Below are 23,822 nucleotides of genomic sequence, written 5' to 3'. Positions count from 1 at the left end.
AAAAATGATCTTTTTGCCCCCAATTTTTTATTTTCCCAAGGGTAAAAGAAGAAATTGGACCCCAAAAAATGTTGTGCAATTTGTCCTGAGTACGATGATACCCCATATGTGGGTGTAAACCATTGTTTGGGCGCATGGCAGAGCTTGGAAGGGAAGGAGCGCCATTTGACTTTTCAATGCAAAATTGACTGGAATTGAGATGGGACGCCATGTTGCGTTTGGAGAGCCCCTGATGTGCCTAAACATTGAAACCCCCCACAAGTGACACCATTTTGGAAAGTAGACCCCCTAAGGAACTTATCTAGATGTGTTTTGAGAGCTTTGAACCCCCAAGTGTTTCACTACAGATTATAACGCAGAGCCGTGAAAATAATTTTTATTTTTTTTCTCAAAAATGATTTTTTAGCACCCAGCTTTGTATTTTTACAAGGGTAACAGAATAAATTGGACCCCAAAATTTGTTTTCCAATTTGTCCTGAGTACGCTGATACCCCATATGTGGGGGGGAACCACTGTTTGGGTGCATGGCAGAGCTCGGAAGGGAAGGAGCGCCATTTGGAATGCAGACTTAAATGGATTGGTCAGCAGCCGTCACGTTGCATTTGCAGAGCCCCTGATGTACCCAAACAGTACAAACCCCCCACAAGTGACCCCATATTGGAAACTAGACCTCCCAAGGAACTTATCTAGATGTGTTTTGAGAACTTTGAACCCCCAAGTGTTTCACTAAAGTTTATAGCGCAAAGCCGTGAAAATAAAAATTATTTTTTTTTTCACAAAAATGATTTTTTAGCCCCCAGTTTTGTATTTTCACAAGGGTAACAGGATAAATTAGACCCCAAAAGTTGTTGTCCAATTTGTTCTGAGTACGCTGATACCCCATATGTGGGGGGGAACCACTGTTTGGGTGCATGGCAGAGCTCGGAAGGGAAGGAGTGCCATTTGGAATGCAGCCTTAAATGGATTGGTCTGCAGGCGTCACGTTGCATTTGCAGAGCCCCTGATGTACCCAAACAGTACAAACCCCCCACAAGTGACCCCATATTGGAAACTAGACCTCCCAAGGAACTTATCTAGATGTGTTGTGAGAACTTTGAACCCCCAAGTGTTTCACTACAGTTTATAACGCAGAGCCGTGAAAATAAAACATCTTTTTTTTCCCACAAAAATGATTTTTAGCCCCCCAAATCTTTATTTTCCTAAGGATAACAAGAGAACTTGGACCCCAGAAGTTGTTGTTCAATTTGTCCCGAGTACGCTGATAACACATATGTTGGGGTAAACCCCTTTTTGGGCGCACGGGAGAGCTCGGAAGGGAAGGAGCACTGTTTTACTTTTTCAACGCAGAATTGGCTGGAATTGAGATTGGACGCCATGTCGCGCTTGGAGAGCCCCTGATGTGCCGAAACAGTGGAAACTCCCCAATTCTACCTGAAACCCTACCCCTAACCTCACCCCTAACCCTAATCCCAACGGTAACCCTAACCACACCCCTAGCCCTGACACACCCATAATTCTAATCCCAACCCTAATCCAAACGTAAATGTAATCCAAACCCTAACCGTAACTTTAGCCCCAACCCTAACTTTAGCCCCAACCCTAACTTTACCTCCAACCCTAGCCCTAACCCTACCCCTAACCCTACCCCTAACCCTAACCCTAAACGTGACTGAAATACGTGGCACTGAAATACGTGGCACTGAAATACGTGGCACTGAAATACGTGATACGTGGCACTGAAATACGTGGCACTGAAATACGTGGCACTGAAATATGTGATACGTGGCACTTAAATACGTGGCACTGAAATACATGGCACTGAAATACGTGGCACTGAAATATGTGATACGTGGCACTGAAATACATGGCACTGAAACACGTGGCACTGAAATACGTGCAACTGAAATACGTGGTACTAAAATATGTGGCACTGAAATACGTGATACGTGGCACTGAAATACGTGATACGTGGCACTGAAATACGTGATACGTGGCACTGAAATACGTGGCACTGAAACACGTGGCACTGAAACACGTGGCACTGAAATACGTGGCACTGAAATACGTGGCACTGAAATACGTGGCACTGAAATACGTGGCACTGAAATACGTGGCACTATGACTGTCAGAAAATGTTCATTAAACGGTTAGGGGTGAGGTTAGGGGTAGAGTTAGGGTTAGGGTTTGGATCCCTTTATCACCTTGATGGTGGTGGGTGGCTTTTCAGTGTGTTTTCTGTTTTTTTTCGATAAAAATGCATGCGTTTTTAACGCAAACAAACGCATGTGCTTAAAAATGCAAGAAAATACTGCAGGTTGTATTTCTGAAAATGAACGCATGCAGAAAAAAACCGCATGCGTTTGAAAACGCGACCAAACCCGTACAAAAAAAACGCATGCGTTTTCAATGTTAAATATAGGGAAAAAACGCATGCGATTTTTTGTGCAAAAAACGCTGCAGACAAAAACGCAAGTGTGAAACCAGCGACGCTTTTTATAGCAAAAAAGTTTTTGCGTCTCCACATTTTGAGACCTATAATTTTTCCACATTTTGCTCCACAGAGTCATGTGAGGTCTTGTTTTTTGCGGGACGAGTTGACGTTTTTATTGGTAACATTTTCGGACACGTGGCATTTTTTGATCGCTTTTTATTCCGATTTTTGTGAGGCAGAATGACCAAAAACCTGCTATTCATGAATTTCTTTTGGGAGAGGTGTTTATACCGTTCCGCGTTTGGTAAAATTGATAAAGCATTTTTATTCTTCGGGTCAGTACGATTACAGCGATATCTCATTTATATCATTTTTTTATGTTTTGGCGCTTTTATACGATAAAAACTAAAATATAGAAAAAATAATTATTTTGGTATCGCTTTATTCTCAGGACTATAACTTTTTTATTTTTTTGCTGATGATGCTGTATGGCAGCTTGTTTTTTGCGGGACAAGATGACGTTTTCAGCAGTACCATGGATATTTATATCAGTCTTTTTGATCGCGTGTTATTCCACTTTTTGTTCGGCGGTATGGTAATAAAGCGTTGTTTTTTGCCTCGTTTTTTTTTTTTTTTCTTACGGTGTTTACTGAAGGGGTTAACTAGTGGGGCAGTTTTATAGGTTGGGTCGTTACGGACGCGGCGATACTAAATATGTGTACTTTTATTGTTTTGTTTTTTTTATTTAGATAAAGAAATGTATTTATGGGAATAATATATATTTTTTTTTTATTATTTATTTAGGAATTTTTTTTTTTTTTTTTTACACATGTGGAAAAAATTTTTTTTTACTTTTTTACTTTGTCCCAGGGGGGGGACATCACAGATCATTGATCTGGCAGTGTGCACAGCACTCTGCCAGATCGACGATCTGCTGTGCAGGGCTGCAGGCTTCCAAGTGTCTGCTCTGAGCAGGCACTCGGTAAGCCACCTCCCTCCCTGCAGGACCCGGATGCCGCGGCCATCTTGGATCCGGGACCTGCAGCCAGGAAGGAGGTAGGAGACCCTCGCAGCAACGCGATCACATCGCGTTGCTCCGGGGGTCTCAGGGAAGCCCGCAGGGAGCCCCCTCCCTGCGCGATGCTTCCCTATACCGCCGGTACACTGCGATCATGTTTGATCGCGGTGTGCCGGGGGTTAATGTGCCGGGGGCGGTCCATGACCGCTCCTGGCACATAGTGCCGGATGTCAGCTGCGATATGCAGCTGACACCCGGCCGCGATCGGCCGCGCTCCCCCCGTGAGCGCCGCTGATCGGTGATGACGTACTATCCCGTCGTCGGTCATACGGGCCCACCCCACCTAGACGGGATAGTACGTCAAATGTCGGGAAGGGGTTAAGTGTTCCCTTTATTTTTTTGGAGCAGTGTATGTGCTTATATAACTGTATGTGTCTGTGTATAGTATATAGTGTATATAATAAGAAGAATGTAAGTCTGCAAGGACAGGGTCCTCTCCCCTCTGTACCAGTCTGTCATTGTAAACCTGTTTACCGTTAACGATATCTGTAACCCTGTATGTGACCCCTTCTCATGTACAGACCATGGAATTAATGGTGCTATATACATAATAATAATAATAATGTTTCTATATTTATAAAGTATATATGATGTGCTGCATATATAGTTCTGTAATTGTAGTGTCGCCATAATGGGGATCAGCAGTTTATGTCTAATGCCTGTGTTTTACGTTACATAGTTACATAGTTATTAAGGTTGAAGGAAGACTGTAAGTCCATCTAGTTCAACCCATAGCCTAACCTAACATGCCCTAACATGTTGATCCAGAGGAAGGCAAAAAAACCCCATGTGGTAAGAGTAAGCTCCACCATGGGGAAAAAAATTCCTTCCCGACTCCACATACGGCAATCAGACTAGTTCCCTGGATCAACGCCTTATCAAGGAATCTAGTGTATATACCCTGTAATATTATACTTTTCCAGAAAGGTATCCAGTCCCCTCTTAAATGTAAGTAATGAATCCCTCATTACAACATCATACGGCAGAGAGTTCCATAGTCTCACTGCTCTTACAGTAAAGAATCCGCGTCTGTTATTATGCTTAAACCTTCTTTCCTCCAGACGTAGAGGATGCCCCCTTGTCCCTGTCTCAGGTCTATGATTAAAAAGATCATCAGAAAGGTCTTTGTACTGTCCCCTCATATATTTATACATTAACATAAGATCACCCCTTAGCCTTCGTTTTTCCAAACTAAATAGCCCCAAGTGTAATAACCTATCTTGGTATTGCAGACCCCCCAGTCCTCTAATAACCTTGGTCGCTCTTCTCTGCACCCGCTCCAGTTCAGCTATGTCTTTCTTATACACCGGAGACCAGAACTGTGCACAGTATTCTAAGTGTGGTCGCACTAGTGACTTGTATAGAGGTAAAATTATGTTCTCCTCATGAGCATCTATGCCTCTTTTAATGCATCCCATTATTTTATTTGCCTTTGTAGCAGCTGCCTGACACTGGCCACTGAATATGAGTTTGTCATCCACCCATACACCCAGGTCTTTTTCATTGACGGTTTTGCCCAGAGTTTTAGAATGAGGCCGGGGACACACTTAACGTATAAAAAAAGGTCCGTTTTTCACGGCCGAGAATCGCACAAATGTTTCAAAAACAGTGATCCGTGTGACATCCGTATGCCGAGATTTTCTCGCAAGCTTGCAAAACCGACATCTAATGGATTTATGTGCTCAAATGTTGGGGAAAACATATATACAGTATATATATATATATATATATATATATATATATATATATATATATGTCATTGAGACACATATATATATATTCTGTATTTAGATTTCTTTCAGCGCGATATCTGTGAACAGCCGGTAATTCAATTGCCGGCTTTGCATTTCTCCTGCACAAACCCGACAGGATATGAGACATGATTACATACAGTAAACCATCTCATATCCCCCTTTTTTTTGCATATTCCTCACTACTAATGTTAGTAGTGTGTATGTGCAAAATTTCAGCACTGTAGCTGCTAAAATAAAGGGTTAAATGGCGGAAAAAATTGGCGTGGGCTCCCGCGCAATTTTCTCCGCCAGAATGGTAAAGCCAGTGACTGAGGGCAGATATTAATAGCCTAGAGAGGGTCCATGGTTATTGCCCCCCCTGGCTACAAACATCTGCCCCCAGCCACCCCAGTAAAGGCACATCTGGAAGATGCGCCTATTCCGGCACTTGGCCACTCTCTTCCCACTCCCGTGTAGCGGTGGGCTATGGGGTAATGAAGGGTTAATGTCACCTTGCTATTGTAAGGTGACATTAAGCCAGATTAATAATGGAGAGGCGTCAATTATGTCACCTATCCATTATTAATCCAATTGTTTGAAAGGGTTAAAAAACACACACACACATGATTAAAAAGTATTTTAATGAAATAAACACAGCGGTTGTTTTAATATTTTATTGCTCTCTCATTCCATTTTCAGACCCTCGCTTGGCAAAACAATAAACACACAATATACATACCCTCTCTGATGAACTGTCACGTCCCACGAAGTAATCCATCTGAAGGGGTTAACTAATATTACAGGCAGAGCTGCGATAAACCACTCGCTGGTGCCTGTAATCCCCCGGGTGCTGAAAGGAAAGCAGTGATCTATACTTACATTCAGTCGCGGTGAGGCGCCCTCTGGTGGATGTTCTCATGAACTGCAGCCTGGGAACTTTTTCCCACGCTCCAGGTCATATGAGGACATCCACCAGGGGGCGCATCACCGCGACTGAAGGAAATGTAGGTCAATGACCTATAGTTACCTTCAGTCGCGGTGATGCGCCCCCTGGTGGATGTCCTCATATGACCTGGAGCGTGGGGAAAAGTTCCCAGGCTGCAGTTCATGAGAACATCCAGCAGGGGGCGCATCACCGCGACTCAATGTAAGTACAGATCCAGCTTTCCTTTCAGCACCCGGGGGATTACAGGCACCAGCGAGTGGTTTATCGCAGCTCTGCCTGTAATATTAGTTAACCCCTTCAGATGGATTACTTCGTGGGACGTGACAGTTCATCAGAGAGGGTATGTATATTGTGTGTTTATTGTTTTGCCAAGCGAGGGTCTGAAAATGGAATGAGAGAGCAATAAAATATTAAAACAACCGCTGTGTTTATTTCATTAAAATACTTTTTAATCGTGTGTGTGTGTTTTTTAACCCTTTCAAACAATTGGATTAATAATGGATAGGTGACATAATTGACGCCTCTCCATTATTAATCCGGCTTAATGTCACCTTACAATAGCAAGGTGGCATTAACCCTTCATTACCCCATATCCCACCGCTACAGGGAGTGGGAAGAGAGTGGCCAAGTGCCAGAATAGGCGCATCTTCCAGATGTGCCTTTTCGGGGGTGGCTGGGGGCAGATGTTTTTAGCCACGGGGGGGCCAATAACCATGGACCCTCTCCTGGCTATTAATATCTGCCCTCAGTCACTGGCTTTACCACTCTGGCGGAGAAAATTGCGCGGGAGCCCACGCCAATTTTTTCCGCCATTTAACCCTTTATTTTAGCAGCTACAGTGCTGAAATTTTGCACATACACACTACTAACATTAGTAGTGTGGAATATGCAAAAAAAATGGGGATATGAGATGGTTTACTGTATGTAATCATGTCTCATATCCTGTCGGGTTTGTGAAGGAGAAATGAGAAGCCGGCAATTGAATTACCGGCTTTTCTATAGAACACCGCTGCGTATTTCTCGCAAGTCACACTGCAGGTCCGTGTGTAATCCGATTTTTTCTCGCACCCATAGACTTTCATTGGCGAGTCTCGGCCGAGATACGCTGACAATCGCAGCCTGCTGCGAGTTCCCTCGGATCCGAAATACGGTGGAGAAAATATCGGATGATGGGAGCTGCACCATAGATTAACATTGGGCCGAGTGCTATGCGATTTTTTATCGCATAGCACTCGTCCGTATTACGGTCTAGTGTGACCCCGGCCTGAAGCACATAGTTATACATCTTATTACTTCTACCCAAGTGCATGACCTTACATTTATCCCCATTAAAGCTCATTTACCATTTATCAGCCCAAGCTTCTAGTTTACATAAATCATCCTGTAATATAAAATTGTCCTCCTATGTATTGATTACCCTGCAGAGTTTTGTGTCATCTGCAAATATTGAAATTCTACTCTGAATGCCCCCTACAAGGTCATTAATAAATATGTTAAAAAGAAGAGGGCCCAATACTGACCCCTGTGGTACCCCACTGCTAACCGCGACCCAGTCCGAGTGTGGCCGACCCTTCTGCCACAGGACCCACAGTTCTCAAGGGGACCCCACTCCCCATCCGTGCTGTTCCGGATACAACCAGTTTATTTCTTCTGTAGTGGAGCCACTGTGTCCTTCTGGGCAGTGCTCACCTCTCCTGCTTTCCCTCTTGAAGTGAGGTTTGATAAAGGCCCATGAAAGGGTCGAAACGTTACCTACCTCAGCATTTGAATATATCACTGTGGTGTTCCTATTAAAATCTTCACACTTATGATGCAAATCCATAACTTGAGTGCGGTTGTTTTCTTCCATTTCTACAGGCCAGACACAGACAGCGGCTAGACATGGACCCCGGCCAAACACGGACACCTGCCAGACACGGACCCCGGCCAGACAGACACCAGCCAGACACAGACCCCAGTCAGACACGGACAGCAGCCAGACATGGACCCTGGCCAGACACGGACTCTGGCCAGACATGGACACCAGCCAGACACAGACCCCAGCCAGACATGGCCAGCGGCCAGACATGAACCCCGGCCAGACACGGACCCTGGCCAGACACAGACACCAGCCAGACTGAGACCCCAGCCAGACAGAGACAGTGGCCAGACACGGACAGTGGCCAGACACGGACACCGGCCAGACACGGACAGCAGCCAGATGCGGACAGCTGCCAGACACTGACACAGGCCAGACACAGACAGTGGCCAGACACGGACACCGGCCAGACATGGACAGCGGCCAGACATGAACACCGGCCAGACATGGACCCCGGCCAGACTAAGACACAGGCCAAACACAGACAGCGGCCAGACATGGATCCCGGTCAGACACAGACCCGGGTCAGACACGGACAGCGGCCAAACACAGACACCGGCCAGACATGGACCCCGGTCAGAGACGGACACCAGCCAGACATGGACAGCGGCCAAACACGGACCCCAGTCAGACACGGACAGTGGCCAAACATGGACACCAGCCAGACACAGAACCCGGTCAGACATGGACCTCAGTCAGACACGGACCCCGATCAGAAACAGACCCCGGCTAGACACGAACACAGGCCAGAGATGGACACCGGCCAGACACGGACAGCAGTCAGACACCGGCACAGGCAAGACACGGACAGCGGCCAGACACAGACATCGGCCAGACACGGACAGCGGCTAGACACAAACACAGGCCAGACACGGACAGGGGCCAGACATGAACAGTGGCCAAACACAGACATCCGCCAGACACGGACAGTAGCCAGACACAGACAGCAGCCAGACACGGACAGTGGCCAGACACAGACACAGGCCAGACATGGACAGCGGCCAGATACAGACAGCAGCCAGACACGGACACCGGCCAGACATGGACAGTGGCAAGACACGGACAGCAGCCAGACATGGACACAGGCCAGACATGGACAGCAGTCAGACACGGACACCGGCCAGACACAGACCCCGGCCAGACACGGACACCAGCCAGACACAGACAGCTGCCAGACACAGATACAGGCCAGACACAGGCCACACACGGACAGCGGCCAAGCACGGACAGCGGCCAGACATAGACATCGGCCAGACACGGACACAGGCCAGACACGGACACAGACAAGACATGGACAGCAGCCAGACACAGACAGAGGCCAGACTCGGACAGCGGCCAGACACAGACCCCAGCCAGACACGGACCCCGGCCAGACACGGACCCCGGCCAGACACGAACATCGGCCAGACATGGACCCCGGCCAGACACGGACCCTGGCCAGACACGGACCCCGGCCAGACACGGACCCCAGCCAGACACGGACCCCAGCCAGACACGGACAGCAGCCAGACATGGACACCTGTCAGAAGTAACTTTTTTTTATAAATCTGTTGCTGTCGTCTTTCAGCATTTCAGCAGCGTTTGGGAGTGGGACACAAAAATGCAAGTGACAAGGCTGCAAAAATGCTGAATTTTCCCGCCAACACTATAAATCAATCCGCAGCAAAAATGGTGCATGTGAACAGTGTCTACAGGGGATGTCTGAGAATGTAAAAATAATTAGCATGAAATGATAAATCCCTCAATTCCAGCAAAGATGCTCCGGGGGCCTCTACCAGTCTTAGCACTGGCCTGCAGTGATCTTGTGGCTCCTGAGGTCTCTGCCAGTCTTAGCACTGGGCTGCAGTGGTCTTTTGGCTCCGGGGGTCTCCACCAGTCTTAGCACTGGGCTGCAGTGGTCTTTTGGCTCCGGGGGTCTCCACCAGTCTTAGCACTGGGCTGCAGTGGTCTTGTGGCTCCAGGGTCTCTGCCAGTCTTAGCACTGGGCTGCAGTGGTGTTGTGGCTCCAGGGGTCTCCACCAGTCTTAGCACTGGCCTGCAGTGGTCTTGTGGCTCCGGGGTCTCTGCCAGTCTTAGCACTGGGCTGCAGTGGTTTTGTGGATCCGGGGTCTCTGTCAGTCTTAGCACTGGGCTGCAGTGGTCTTGTGGCTCCGGCGGTTTCCACCAGTCTTAGCACTGGGCTGCAGTGGTTTTGTGGCTCCGGGGTCTCTGTCAGTCTTAGCACTGGGCTGCAGTGGTCTTGTGGCTCCGGGGGTTTCCACCAGTCTTAGCACTGGGCTGCAGTGGTCTTGTGGCTCCGGGGGTTTCCACCAGTCTTAGCACTGGGCTGCAGTGGTCTTGTGGCTCTGGGGGTTTCCACCAGTCTTAGCACTGAGCTGCAGTGGTCTTTTGGCTCCGGGGTCTCCACCAGTCTTAGCACTGGGCTGCAGTGGTCCTGTGGTTCCGGGGGTCTCTGCCAGTCTTAGCACTGCTCTGCAGTGGTCTTGTGGCTCCGGGGCGCTCTGCCAGTCTTAGCACTGGGCTGCAGTGGTCCTGTGGTTCCGGGGGTCTCTGCCAGTCTTAGCTCTGGGCTGCAGTGGTCCTGTGGCTCCGGGGCGCTCTGCCAGTCTTGGCACTGCTCTGCAGTGGTCTTGTGGCTCCGGGGCGCTCTGCCAGTCTTAGCACTGGGCTGCAGTGGTCCTGTGGCTCCGGGGCGCTCTGCCAGTCTTGGCACTGCTCTGCAGTGGTCTTGTGGCTCCGGGGCGCTCTGCCAGTCTTAGCACTGGGCTGCAGTGGTCCTGTGGTTCCGGGGGTCTCTGCCAGTCTTAGCTCTGGGCTGCAGTGGTCCTGTGTCTCCGGGGCGCTCTGCCAGTCTTGGCACTGCCTGCAGTGTGTTTTCCTAACCGTAAAATGAAGACTACTCAGTATTGAATACGAATGGAGATTAGAATTTTCCCGAAAACAGACAAATTTCAAAATGTCATTGTCCAGATCACAGAAGCAAAGTTTTTGTGGAACCACAACTATTTTCTATTTGTTATAGGCATATCGGGTTAGGGAAACACACTTTGGACCCAGGAACACGAAATAAATAAAAATGTGTGTAATAGTGTAATTTCCTTTCTTTGACACAATAAATATAAAACTTTTCTGCCCTGTGGTCATAAAATCAAAGTTTGTGCTGAATGAAGTCGTTTTCCATAGTCTTTAAACATAAGCGGTTGAAATATTACACTTGGAAGCCAGGAACAAAAATTGTGTTACATAGTGTAATAGCTGCAGAGTGAATAGTAACCATCAGGGCCCGAACCATCGGCCATGGAGCCAGAGGGGATTTAGCAGAGTAGTTTAGGGGACATGTGGGACTTTTTTTTTTTAATCGCTTTTTATTCTGCTGTTTGTGAGGTAGGATGTAAAAAACGACGGCAATTCTGCTACTGTTTTCTATTATGTGACTGCACGGCCCCTTCACACTACCGGGTATCATGTTTTTCACGTGTGCCCTATTTAACCTATGGTGCTGCACTTATGTCCGTGTTTTCCCAGCAGCACAGATGACAAGGGCCAATACAAGTCTATGGGTCTGTGTAAACATGCCGTCCGTGTGCCATAAGTGTGCTGTCCGTATGCTGTATGTGTGCCGTATGTGTGCCGTCCGTATGCTGTATGTGTGCCGTATGTGTGCCGTCCGTATGCTGTATGTGTGCCGTATGTGTGCCGTCCGTATGCTGTATGTGTGCCGTATGTGTGCCGTCCGTATGCTGTATGTGTGCCGTTTGTGTGCCGTCCGTATGCTGTATGTGTGCTGTCCGTATGCTGTACGAATCCTGTATGTGTGCTGTCCGTATGCTGCACGTATGCTGTATGCGTACTGTCCGTATGCTGTATGTGTGCCATCCGTGTGCTGTCCGTATGCTGTACGTGTGCGTCCATATGCTGTACGAGTGCCGTCTGTGTGCTGCACGTATGCTGTATGCGTACAGTCCGTATGCTGTACGTGTGCCATCCATGTGCTGTGCATATGCTGTATGTGTGCCGTCCATGTGCTGTACGTATGCTGTATGTGTGCCGTCCGTATGCTGTATGTGTGCCGTATGTGTGCCGTCCGTATGCTGTATGTGTGCCGTATGTGTGCCGTCCGTATGCTGTATGTGTGCCGTATGTGTGCTGTCCGTATGCTGTATGTGTGCTGTCCGTATGCTGTATGAATCCTGTATGTGTGCTGTCCGTATGCTGCACGTATGCTGTATGCGTACTGTCCGTATGCTGTACGTGTGCCATCCATGTGCTGTGCATATGCTGTATGTGTGCCGTCCATGTGCTGTACGTATGCTGTATGTGTGCCGTCCGTATGCTGTATGTTTGCCGTCCATATGGACATATGAAGGGACCTAACAGTGTTGTTGGTGGAATATTTCAGGATTGGGAACCCACTTTGAATTTTGCCATGGGGCCCCAATTTATCTAAAATCAGCCCTTGCCATCCAACCATGTGCCCGTCTGTCCATGTGCCCATCTGTTCATGTGCCTGTCCGTCCATGTGCCCGTCTGTCCATGTGCCCGTCCGTTCATGTGTCTGTCCGTCCATGTGCCCGTCTGTCCATGTGCCCATTTGTCCATGTGCCAGTCTGTCCATGTGCCCGTCCGTCCATGTGCCGTCTGTCCATGTGCCCATCTGTTCATGTGCCAGTCTGTCCATGTGCCCGTCTGTCCATGTGCCCATCTGTCCATGTGCCCATCTGTTCATGTGCCAGTCTGTCTATGTGCCCGTCTGCCCATGTGCCCATGTGCCCTTCTGTCCGTGTCTGTCTGTCCATGTGCCCGTCTGTCCATGTGCCAGTCTGTCTATGTGCCCGTCTGTCCATGTGCGCGTCCGTCCATGTGCCCGTCTGTCCATGTGCCCATCTGTCTATGTGCCCGTCTGTCCATGTGCGCGTCCGTCCATGTGCCCATCTGTCCATGTGCCCATCTGTTCATGTGCCAGTCTGTCTATGTGCCCGTCTGCCCATGTGCCCATGTGCCCTTCTGTCCGTGTCTGTCTGTCCATGTGCCCGTCTGTCCATGTGCCAGTCTGTCTATGTGCCCGTCTGTCCATGTGCGCGTCCGTCCATGTGCCCGTCTGTCCATGTGCCCGTCTGTCCATGCGCCTGTCTGCCCATGTGCCCATCTGTCCATGTGTCTGTCTGTCTATGTACCAGTCCGTCCATGTGCCCGTCCATCCATGTGCCCGTCAGTCCATGTGCCAGTCCGTCCATGTGCCCATCTGTCCATGTGTCTGTCTGTCCATGTACCAGTCCGTCCATGTGCCCGTCTGTCCATGTGCCCTTCTGTCCATCTGCCCGTCCGTCCACGTGCCCGTCCGTCCACGTGCCTGTCTGTCCATGTGCCCGTCTGTCCACGTACCCGTCTGTCCATGTGCCCGTATGTCCATGTGCCCGTCTGTCCATGTGCCCGTCTGTCCATGTACCCATCTGTCCATGTGCCCGTCTGTCCATGTCTCTGTCTGTCCATGTACCAGTCCATTCATGTGCCCGTCCATCCATGTGCCCATCCGTCCATGTGCCAGTCCGTCCGTGTGCCCGTCTGTCCGTGTGCCCATCTGTCCACGTGCTAGTCTGTCCACGTGCCCATCTGTCCATGTGCCCGTCTGTCCATGTGTCTGTCTGTCCATGTACCAGTCCGTCCATGTGCCCGTCCATCCATGTACCAGTCCGTCCATGTGCCCATCTGTCTGTGTGCCCGTCTGTCCATGTGCCCGTCTGTCCACGTGTCTGTCTGTCCATGTACCAGTCCGTTCATGTGCCCGTCCATCCAGGTGCCCGTCCATCCACGTGCCCGCCCATCCACGTGCCCGTCTGTCCATGTGTCTGTCTGTCCATGTGCCCATCTGTCCATGTGCCCGTCCGTCCATCCATGTGCCTGTCTGTCCATGTGCCCGTATGTCCACGTGCCCATCTGTCCATGTGCCCGTCTGTCCATGTGCCCATCTGTCCATGTGCACGTCTGTCCATGTGCCCGTCTGTCCATGTGCCCGTCTGTCCATGTGCCCATCCATCCATCCATGTGCCTATCTGTCTATGTGCCTGTCTGTCCATGTGCCCGTCCGTCCATCCATGTGCCTATCCGTCTATGTGCCCGTCTGTCCATGTGCCATCTGTCCATGTGCCCATCTGTCCATGTGCCCGTCTGTCCATGTGCCCGTCCATCCATCCATGTGCCTATCTGTCCATGTGCCCGTCTGTCCATGTGCCCGTCCGTCCATCCATGTGCCTATCTGTCCATGTGCCTGTCTGTCCATGTGCCCGTCTGTCCATCCATGTGCCCGTCCGTCCATGTGCCTATCCGTCTATGTGCCCGTCTGTCCATGTGCCATCTGTCCATGTGCCCATCCGTCCATCCATGTGCCTGTCTGTCTATGTGCCTGTCTGTCCATGTGCCCGTCCGTCCATCCATGTGCCTATCCGTCTATGTGCCCGTCTGTCCATGTGCCATCTGTCCATGTGCCCGTCTGTCCATGTGCCCGTCCATCCATCCATGTGCCTATCTGTCCATGTGCCCGTCTGTCCATGTGCCCGTCCGTCCATCCATGTGCCTATCTGTCCATGTACCAGTCCCGTCCATGTGCCAGTTCGTCCATGTACCAGTCCGTCCATGTGCCCGTCTGTCCATGTGCCCTTCTGTCCATCTGCCCGTCCGTCCACGTGCCCGTCCGTCCACGTGCCTGTCTGTCCATGTGCCCGTCTGTCCATGTACCCGTCTGTCCACGTGCCCGTATGTCCATGTGCCCGTCTGTCCATGTGCCCGTCTGTCCATGTACCCGTCTGTCCATGTGCCCGTCTGTCCATGTACCCGTCTGTCCACGTGTCCGTATGTCCATGTGCCCGTCTGTCCATGTGCCCGTCTGTCCATGTACCCGTCTGTCCATGTGCCCGTCTGTCCATGTACCAGTCCATTCATGTGCCCGTCCATCCATGTGCCCATCCGTCCATGTGCCAGTCCGTCCGTGTGCCCGTCTGTCCGTCTGTCCACGTGCTAGTCTGTCCATGTGCCCATCTGTCCACGTGCCCGTCTGTCCATGTACCAGTCCGTCCATGTGCCCGTCCATCCATGTACCAGTCCGTCCATGTGCCCGTCTGTCTGTGTGCCCGTCTGTCCATGTGCCCGTCTGTCCACGTGTCTGTCTGTCCATGTACCAGTCCGTTCATGTGCCCGTCCATCCAGGTGCCCGTCCATCCACGTGCCCGCCCATCCACATGCCCGTCTGTCCATGTGTCTGTCTGTCCATGTGCCCATCTGTCCATGTGCCTGTCCGTCCATCCATGTGCCCGTCTGTCCATGTGCCTGTCTGTCCATGTGCCCGTATGTCCACGTGCCCATCTGTCCATGTGCCCATCTGTCCATGTGCCCATCTGTCAATGTGCACGTCCATCCATGTGCCCGTCTGTCCATGTGCCCGTCTGTCCATGTGCCCGTCCATCCATCCATGTGCCTATCTGTCTATGTGCCTGTCTGTCCATGTGCCCGTCCGTCCATCCATGTGCCTATCCGTCTATGTGCCCGTCTGTCCATGTGCCATCTGTCCATGTGCCCATCTGTCCATGTGCCCGTCCGTCCATCCATGTGCCTATCTGTCTATGTGCCTGTCTGTCCATGTGCCCGTCCGTCCATCCAAGTGCCTATCCGTCTATGTGCCCGTCTGTCCATGTGCCCGTCTGTCCATGTGCCCGTCCATCCATGTGCCTATCTGTCTATGTGCCTGTCTGTCCATGTGCCCGTCCGTCCATCCAAGTGCCTATCCGTCTATGTGCCCGTCTGTCCATGTGCCATCTGTCCATGTGCCCGTCCGTCCATCCATGTGCCCGTCTGTCCATGTGCCCGTCTGTCCATGTGCCCGTCTGTCCATGTGCCCGTCCGTCCATCCATGTGCCTATCTGTCCATGTGCCCATCTGTCCATGTGCCCGTCTGTCCATGTGCCCGTCTGTCCACGTGCCTGTCTGTCCATGTGCCCGTCTGTCCATGTACCCGTCTGTCCACGTGCCCGTATGTCCATGTGCCCGTCTGTCCATGTGCCCGTCTGTCCATGTACCCGTCTGTCCATGTGCCCGTCTGTCCATGTCTCTGTCTGTCCATGTACCAGTCCATTCATGTGCACGTCCATCCATGTGCCCATCCGTCCATGTGCCAGTCCGTCCGTGTGCCCGTCTGTCCGTGTGCCCGTCTGTCCATGTGCCCGTCTGTCCACGTGCCCATCTGTCCACGTGCCCGTCTGTCCATGTGTCTGTCTGTCCATGTACCAGTCCGTCCATGTGCCCGTCCATCCATGTACCAGTCCGTCCATGTGCCCGTCTGTCTGTGTGCCCGTCTGTCCATGTGCTCGTCTGTCCACGTGTCTGTCTGTCCATGTACCAGTCCGTTCATGTGCCCGTCCATCCATGTACCCATCTGTCCATGTGCCCGTCTGTCCGTGTGCCCGTCTGTCCACGTGCTAGTCTGTCCATGTGCCCATCTGTCCACGTGCCCGTCTGTCCATGTGTCTGTCTGTCCATGTACCAGTCCGTCCATGTGCCCGTCCATCCATGTACCAGTCCGTCCATGTGCCCGTCTGTCTGTGTGCCCGTCTGTCCATGTGCTCGTCTGTCCACGTGTCTGTCTGTCCATGTACCAGTCCGTTCATGTGCCCGTCCATCCACGTGCCCGCCCATCCACGTGCCCGTCTGTCCATGTGTCTGTCTGTCCATGTGCCCATCTGTCCATGTGCCCGTCTGTCCATGTGCCTGTCTGTCCATGTGCCCGTATGTCCACGTGCCCATCTGTCCATGTGCCCGTCTGTCCATGTGCCCGTCTGTCCATGTGCATGTCTGTCCATGTGCCGTCTGTCCATGTGCCCGTCTGTCCATGTGCCCGTCCATCCATCCATGTGCCTATCTGTCTATGTGCCTGTCTGTCCATGTGCCCGTCCGTCCATCCATGTGCCTATCTGTCTATGTGCCTGTCTGTCCATGTGCCCGTCCGTCCATCCATGTGCCTATCCGTCTATGTGCCCGTCTGTCCATGTGCCATCTGTCCATGTGCCCGTCCGTCCATCCATGTGCCTATCTGTCTATGTGCCTGTCTGTCCATGTGCCCGTCCGTCCATCCATGTGCCTATCCGTCTATGTGCCCGTCTGTCCATGTGCCATCTGTCCATGTGCCCATCTGTCCATGTGCCCGTCTGTCCATGTGCCCGTCCATCCATCCATGTGCATATCTGTCCATGTGCCCGTCTGTCCATGTGCCCGTCCGTCCATCCATGTGCTTATCTGTCCATGTGCCCGTCCGTCCATCCATGTGCCCGTCTGTCCATGTTCCCGTCTGTCCATGTGCCCGTCCATCCATCCATGTGCCTATCTGTCCATGTGCCCGTCTGTCCATGTGCCCGTCCGTCCATCCATGTGCCTGTCTGTCCATGTGCCCGTCTTTCCATGTGCCCGTCTGTCCATGTGCCCGTCCGTCCATCCATGTGCCTATCTGTCCATGTGCCCATCTGTCCATGTGCACGTCTGTCCATGTGCCCATCTGTCCATCCATGTGCCTATCTGTCCATGTGCCCATCTGTCCATGTGCCCGTCTGTCCATGTGCCCGTCTGTCCATGTGCCCGTCTGTCCATGTGCACGTCTGTCCATGTGCCCGTCCGTCCATCCATGTGCCTATCCGTCCATGTGCCCGTCTGTCCATGTGCACGTCTGTCCATGTGCCCGTCTGTCCATGTGCACGTCTGTCCATGTGCCCGTCCGTCCATATGCACGTCTGTCCATGTGCCCGTCCGTCCATCCATGTGCCTATCCGTCCATGTGCCCGTCCATCCATCCATGTGCACGTCTGTCCATGTGCCCGTCTGTCCATGTGCCCGTCTGTCCATGTGCACGTCTGTCCATGTGCCCGTCCGTCCATCCATGTGCCTATCCGTCCATGTGCCCGTCCGTCCATCCATGTGCACATCTGTCCATGTGCCCGTCTGTCCATGTGCCCGTCCGTCCATCCATGTGCCTATCTGTCTATGTGCCCATCTGTCCATGTGCCCGTCTGTCCATGTGCCCGTCCGTCTGTCCATGTGCCTATCTGTCTATGTGCCCGTCCGTCCATGTGCCCGTGAGGTGTGAATGACGACCTCTCCACAGTCAGCGGCTGTCCCGTGGCAGGATGCCCGGTGTCTGAGCTGTCCGGACATTGCACTTATTTCCAGGTTGCCATTTCTCATTGTGTCGTGTCTGCAGCTCGGAGCAGCGTCCATCACCGTCCTGGGACCACACTTTCCATGACCTCCTTTCTGCTTGCAGAAGAGATGTGGGTCTCCCCCAATGTTTGACTTTCATGGTGTAGAATGGGGTGTAGGGCTGAGAGCTCCCGCCAGGTATTGTGCTCCATACAATGGAGGCTGTAAAGTGGCCTCACACAATGGAGAGGGTTGTTAAGAGGATGTTTCTGCAGTGGAGGATAAACGTATTAAGATCTTATCTGTTGGGAAGTAAAGGGGTCTTCACTGCTGGATAACCCCTTCTGGATGTCCTCATTGTGGTGTGCTAAGTAAAGCAAATGCCTGCCTCAGGAATCGCCATCTCCCCAAGAGCCGCGATCCCCGGTAATAACAGACTGAGGTCATAGAGCCGCATTTACACTGGACCATCATTGGAAGCCAACGTTCCCCAGGAATTGCTCCACAAGCTTCACCCATTTCCTCTCCTCTGTCCGCCAGAGTTCTATGTCTCCAGACTCCTCTATCCCCCTCAGACATCTTGATTTCCTCCTCCAGGCTCTTCTGTCCTCCTCCTTACGTGTTTGTGTCTCCTCCAAGCTTCTTTGACCTCTCCAGACTCTTTTATCCCTTTCTTCAGACCCCTCTGTCCCCTACGATCTCCTGTTTCTCCTCCAGACTTCTATGTCTTCTCCAGATTCCTCTGGCAAAGTAAGAAGTTCTCAAAAATAGAAGAGTTAATAGTTTATTTTTATCAATGAAGAAAATGCAAAGTGAATGAACAAAAAAAAAATGTAAATCCCATAAATGTCTGGTGACCCGTCTCCTCCTTCATCAGTATCTGGTGACCACCCGTCTACTCCATCATCAGTATCTGGTGACCACCGGTCTACTCCATCATCAGTATCTGGTGAGCGCCCGTCACCCCCATCATCAGTATCTGGTAATCGCCCTTCGCCTCCATCATCAGTATCTGATGACCACCCGTCTCCTCCTTCATCAGTATCTGGTAATCGCCCATCGCCTCCATCATCAGTATCTGGTGATCACCCGTCATCTCCATCATCAGTATCTAGTGACCGCCCGTCTCCTGCATCATCAGTATCTGGTGACCACCTGTCACCTCCATCATCAGTATCTGGTGACCACCCGTCACCTCCATCATCAGTATCTGGTGATCGCCCGTCACCTCCATTATCAGTATCTAATGACCGCTTGTCACCTCCATCATCAGTATCTGGTGTCCTCCCGTCCCCTCCATCATCAGTATCTGGTGACCGCCTGTCGCCTCCATCATCAGTATCAGGTGACTGCTCGTCGCCTCCATCATCAGTATCTGGTGATCACTCGTCCCCTCCATCATCAGTATCTGGTGACCGCCCGTCGCCTCCATCATCAGTATCTGGTGACCTCCCGTCCCCTCCATCATCAGTATCTGGTGACCTCCCGTCCCCTCCATCATCAGTATCTGGTGACCTCCTGTCCCCTCCATCATCAGTATTGACCGCCCGTCCAGAGGCGTAGCTAGAGCTTTGGCCGCCCGGGGCTGTTCCCGAGTTTGGCGCCCCCCCTCGGCTCAAAACACACAAAGGTTACCAAAAATAGTCAGGACAACACACACAGAAACAAAACTCTTTATTGTTTAACTGAAACTTTAAATTGTCACTTTGGGAGTAAAGCTGATTTCAAATGTTGTAGAATTTTACTTTTCTTGCCTTTCTGTTTGCAAAATCATTGACGACATCATCAAAGTCTATTTCTTCACTCAGCTGATGTTCAATAGACAGACCAGACACCATTTCACCACAGTGACCTATAATACTATCTACAAGGCACAAATACCGCCACATCATGACCAGATGACATATTACCACCACAGTGATCGAATAATATCAAATACAAGGAACAAATACCACAACATCATGACCAGACCACATATTACCACCACATAGTGACTGAATACTACAATACTGATCAATAATAAAAAAAAAAACCCACAATACTATCACCATAAGTGCCATTATACACAGGAGATCTGTACTTAGTATGCAGTGTCTGTGTACAGGTAATACAGTGATCACCAGTGACATTATACACAGGAGCTCTGTATATAGTGTATAGGTAATACAGTGATCACTAGTGACAGTAATCACAGGACCTCTGTATATAGTATACAGTGTATAGGGTCAGTGTATAGGTAACACTGACTCACCAGTGACGTCTCTAGGTGAAGTCCTTCATCTTTCATCCCGCACAGACCGCCATCACTTCATCCAGCCAGGACTTGTCTCTGCAGGAAATACCACAGTTAGCTCGAGCTCCGCTTGGAGAACACATTACTTAATTTTCCCAACTTCTTCATTACACCACATGAAGAAGGCGACATAGTGTCACTCTACACAGTAATAGGACCGCCCCTCCATTTAAAACAGTGTACTCAAAAAATAAAATAAATACATCACTGCAGTAATAATATCCCTTAATTAGCCCCTATGGTAATAATATTCCCCATCCTGGCCCCGTGTGTCTCATTACTGGGGTCAGCCATATGTTCTCCCATCCTGCCCTCATGAGTATCCATCCTGCCCCATATGATCTCCCCATCCTGCCCCATCTGTCTCCATCGTATCCATCCTGCCCCATGATCCTGCCCCATCTGTCTCCAATCCTGCCTCCAGTGTCTCCAGTCATGCCGCCATGTCTGTCATCCTGCCCCCTGTGTCTCCAATCATGCCCCGTTTCTCCATTCTGCCCCTGTGTCCAGCGTTCTGCCCCACTGTGTCCAGCGTTCTGCCCCAGTGTCCAGCGTTCTGCCCCAATGTCCAGCTTTCTGCCCCAATGTCCAGCGTTCTGCCCCAATGTCCAGCTTTCTGCCCCCCTGTGTCCAGCTTTCTGCCCCTGTGTCCAGCTTTCTGCCCCACTGTGTCCAGCTTTCTGCCCCAGTGTCCAGCGTTCTGCCCCTGTGTCCAGCATTCTGCCCCAGTATCCAGCGTTCTGCCCCAGTGTCCAGCGTTCTGCCCCAGTGTCCAGCGTTCTGCCCCCGTGTCCAGCTTTCTGCCCCAGTGTCCAGCGTTCTGCCCCTGTGTCCAGCGTTCTGCCCCAGTGTCCAGCGTTCTGCCCCACTGTGTCCAGCGTTCTGCCCCTGTGTCCAGCGTTCTGCCCCAGTGTCCAGCTTTCTGCCCCAATGTCCAGCTTTCTGCCCCAATGTCCAGCGTTCTGCCCCAGTGTCCAGCGTTCTGCCCCACTGTGTCCAGCGTTCTGCCCCAGTGTCCAGCGTTCTGCCCCACTGTGTCCAGCGTTCTGCCCCACTGTGTCCAGCGTTCTGCCCCAGTGTCCAGCGTTCTGCCCCACTGTGTCCAGCGTTCTGCCCCAGTGTCCAGCGTTCTGCCCCTGTGTCCAGCTTTCTGCCCCAGTGTCCAGCGTTCTGCCCGTGTCCAGCATTCTGCCCCAGTGTCCAGCGTTCTGCCCCAGTGTCCAGCGTTCTGCCCCAGTGTCCAGCGTTCTGCCCCCGTGTCCAGCTTTCTGCCCTGGGCCCCCCCGATCGCCGCTCTCAATAAAAAAAACAATAAAAAAACAAGTTCTGCTTACTTGACCGCGATCCTGCTCTCTCTGGTTATCGGTGGGGGCGGCCATCTTCCTGAGGCCGCGCGTGTGCAGGTGGAGTGCTCTGCTGCCCGGGGCGTCAGGAAAATGGCCGCGGGATGCCGCGCGTGCGCAGATGGAGATCGCGGCGGCCATTTTTATGAAGCCGAGATGCGAACAGGTAAATTCTGCGCCACCGGCGACCCGCCCCCCGCATTGTGCCGCCCCCCGCATTGTGCCGCCCGGGGCGGCCCGCCCCCCCCCCCGCCCCCCTTCCTACGCCACTGCGCCCGTTGCCTCCATCATCAGTATCTGGTGCCCGCCCGTCAGCTCCGTCATTAGTATCTGGTGACCGCCGTCACCTCCATCAGAAGTATCTGGTGATCACCTGTGACCTCCATCATCAGCATCAGATACTGATGATGGAGATGACAGGCAGTCACCAGATACTGATGATGGAGGTGACGGGCGGTCACCAGATACTAATGCTTACAGAGCAATTATAGAATCAATCGTTTCGTTATCATCATAATACACTGAGCCCTGGCACACGTACAAGTTATTAAAGACACATAATAAATGAGATCACAGATTACTGAGCGAGAGGCGTCCAGTCACAGGAGAAGCTGGAGGACGTTGGTTCCTAGGAACACTTGTGTCCCATTTATTATCCTGTATAAACAGGCTGCCAATCACCAGTCAAATGAAAACAACATGTGTCCGTCTGGTGAAATCATTTTTTTTTTCAAAGAGGTCATGTGTTTTGGATTTTCTTTTAACTGCTTTCAGCTCGGTCTTGAGCCATTGTCACTTGATGGATGAGCGCTCCAGAGGAAGATTGATCCTGTGCAAGCCTAGAAAGGTCCACCAGGGTCTAGATCGGTCCACCAGGGTCTGGATAGATCCACCAGGGTCTGGACAGCTCCACCAGGGTCTAGATAGGTCCACCAGGGTCCGCATAGCTCCCCCAGGGTTTAGATAGGTCCACCAGGGCCTGGATAGCTCCACCAGGGGTTAGATTGATCCACCAAGGTCTATATAGGTCCACCAGGGTCTAGATTGTTCCACCAGAGTCTAGATAGGTCCACCAAGGTCTAGATTGCTCCACCAGGGTCTAGATAGTTCCACCAGGGTCTAGATGGTTCAACTAGGGTCTAGATCCCTCCACCAGGGTCTTCTCCACCATTATTTTGATTGTATCAGGCCATCGTGTTGCTGGTTTTCCTCTTCGTCTTGTTCCTTCTGTTCTTCTGACCATGATGTCCTTCTCCAGTGATTGCTCTCTTTGTGTAATGTGTCCAGCGTAGTCAAGTCGTAACTTGGTGATCTTTGCTTCAAGTGACATGTCTGGTTTGATTTGTTCCAAATTTGATTTATTTGACAAAATTCTGCCCAGTCCACAGAAGAATGAAGAGACCAACTTTTTTTTCTCACTGGTGGTCCTCTAATTCTCATGATCAGAGGTAGAAAATCTACAGAAGTATTAAAGTAGACCCTTTTCTGCCCATGCATGGTGGAGGGCAAGAATAAGAATGTGTGCGATGATCAGCGTATATAAGGGAACCTTGGGGGTTGTGGACCAATCCCAGGGATAAGAGCCCAGAATATCTAGCTGCTTTTGCTTCTTTATTTTTTAGCTATCTGCATGGATGGCCACTGGCCTGTCAGTATGAAATCTTCAGAAGAAACCCATATGGAGGGAGCAGGCAAAAATCTACTAAGAAATAGAAGACTTCCGGGCACAGGAATCCTTTTTCAGTAAAAATTCTTTCTTTATTTAAACATCTTCAGAGATAAAAAAAAACAAGATCATGGGGACCCCCATAGGCCTGACACGTTTCAGACCCAGTACAAACAGTCCTTCCTCCAAGGCATACAAACATGGAGTGAACAGTTCCTTACATCCATCACATGTAATTAATTAGCAAGGACTACCTCCCGAACTAACCTCATATCGACCAGAGGGAAACTAGTCCTTCATA

Source organism: Ranitomeya variabilis, chromosome 5 (genome assembly GCF_051348905.1).
Source record: "Ranitomeya variabilis isolate aRanVar5 chromosome 5, aRanVar5.hap1, whole genome shotgun sequence".
NCBI classification, from domain to species: Eukaryota; Metazoa; Chordata; class Amphibia; order Anura; family Dendrobatidae; genus Ranitomeya; species Ranitomeya variabilis.
Note: the sequence above shows the minus strand (reverse complement) of the source record.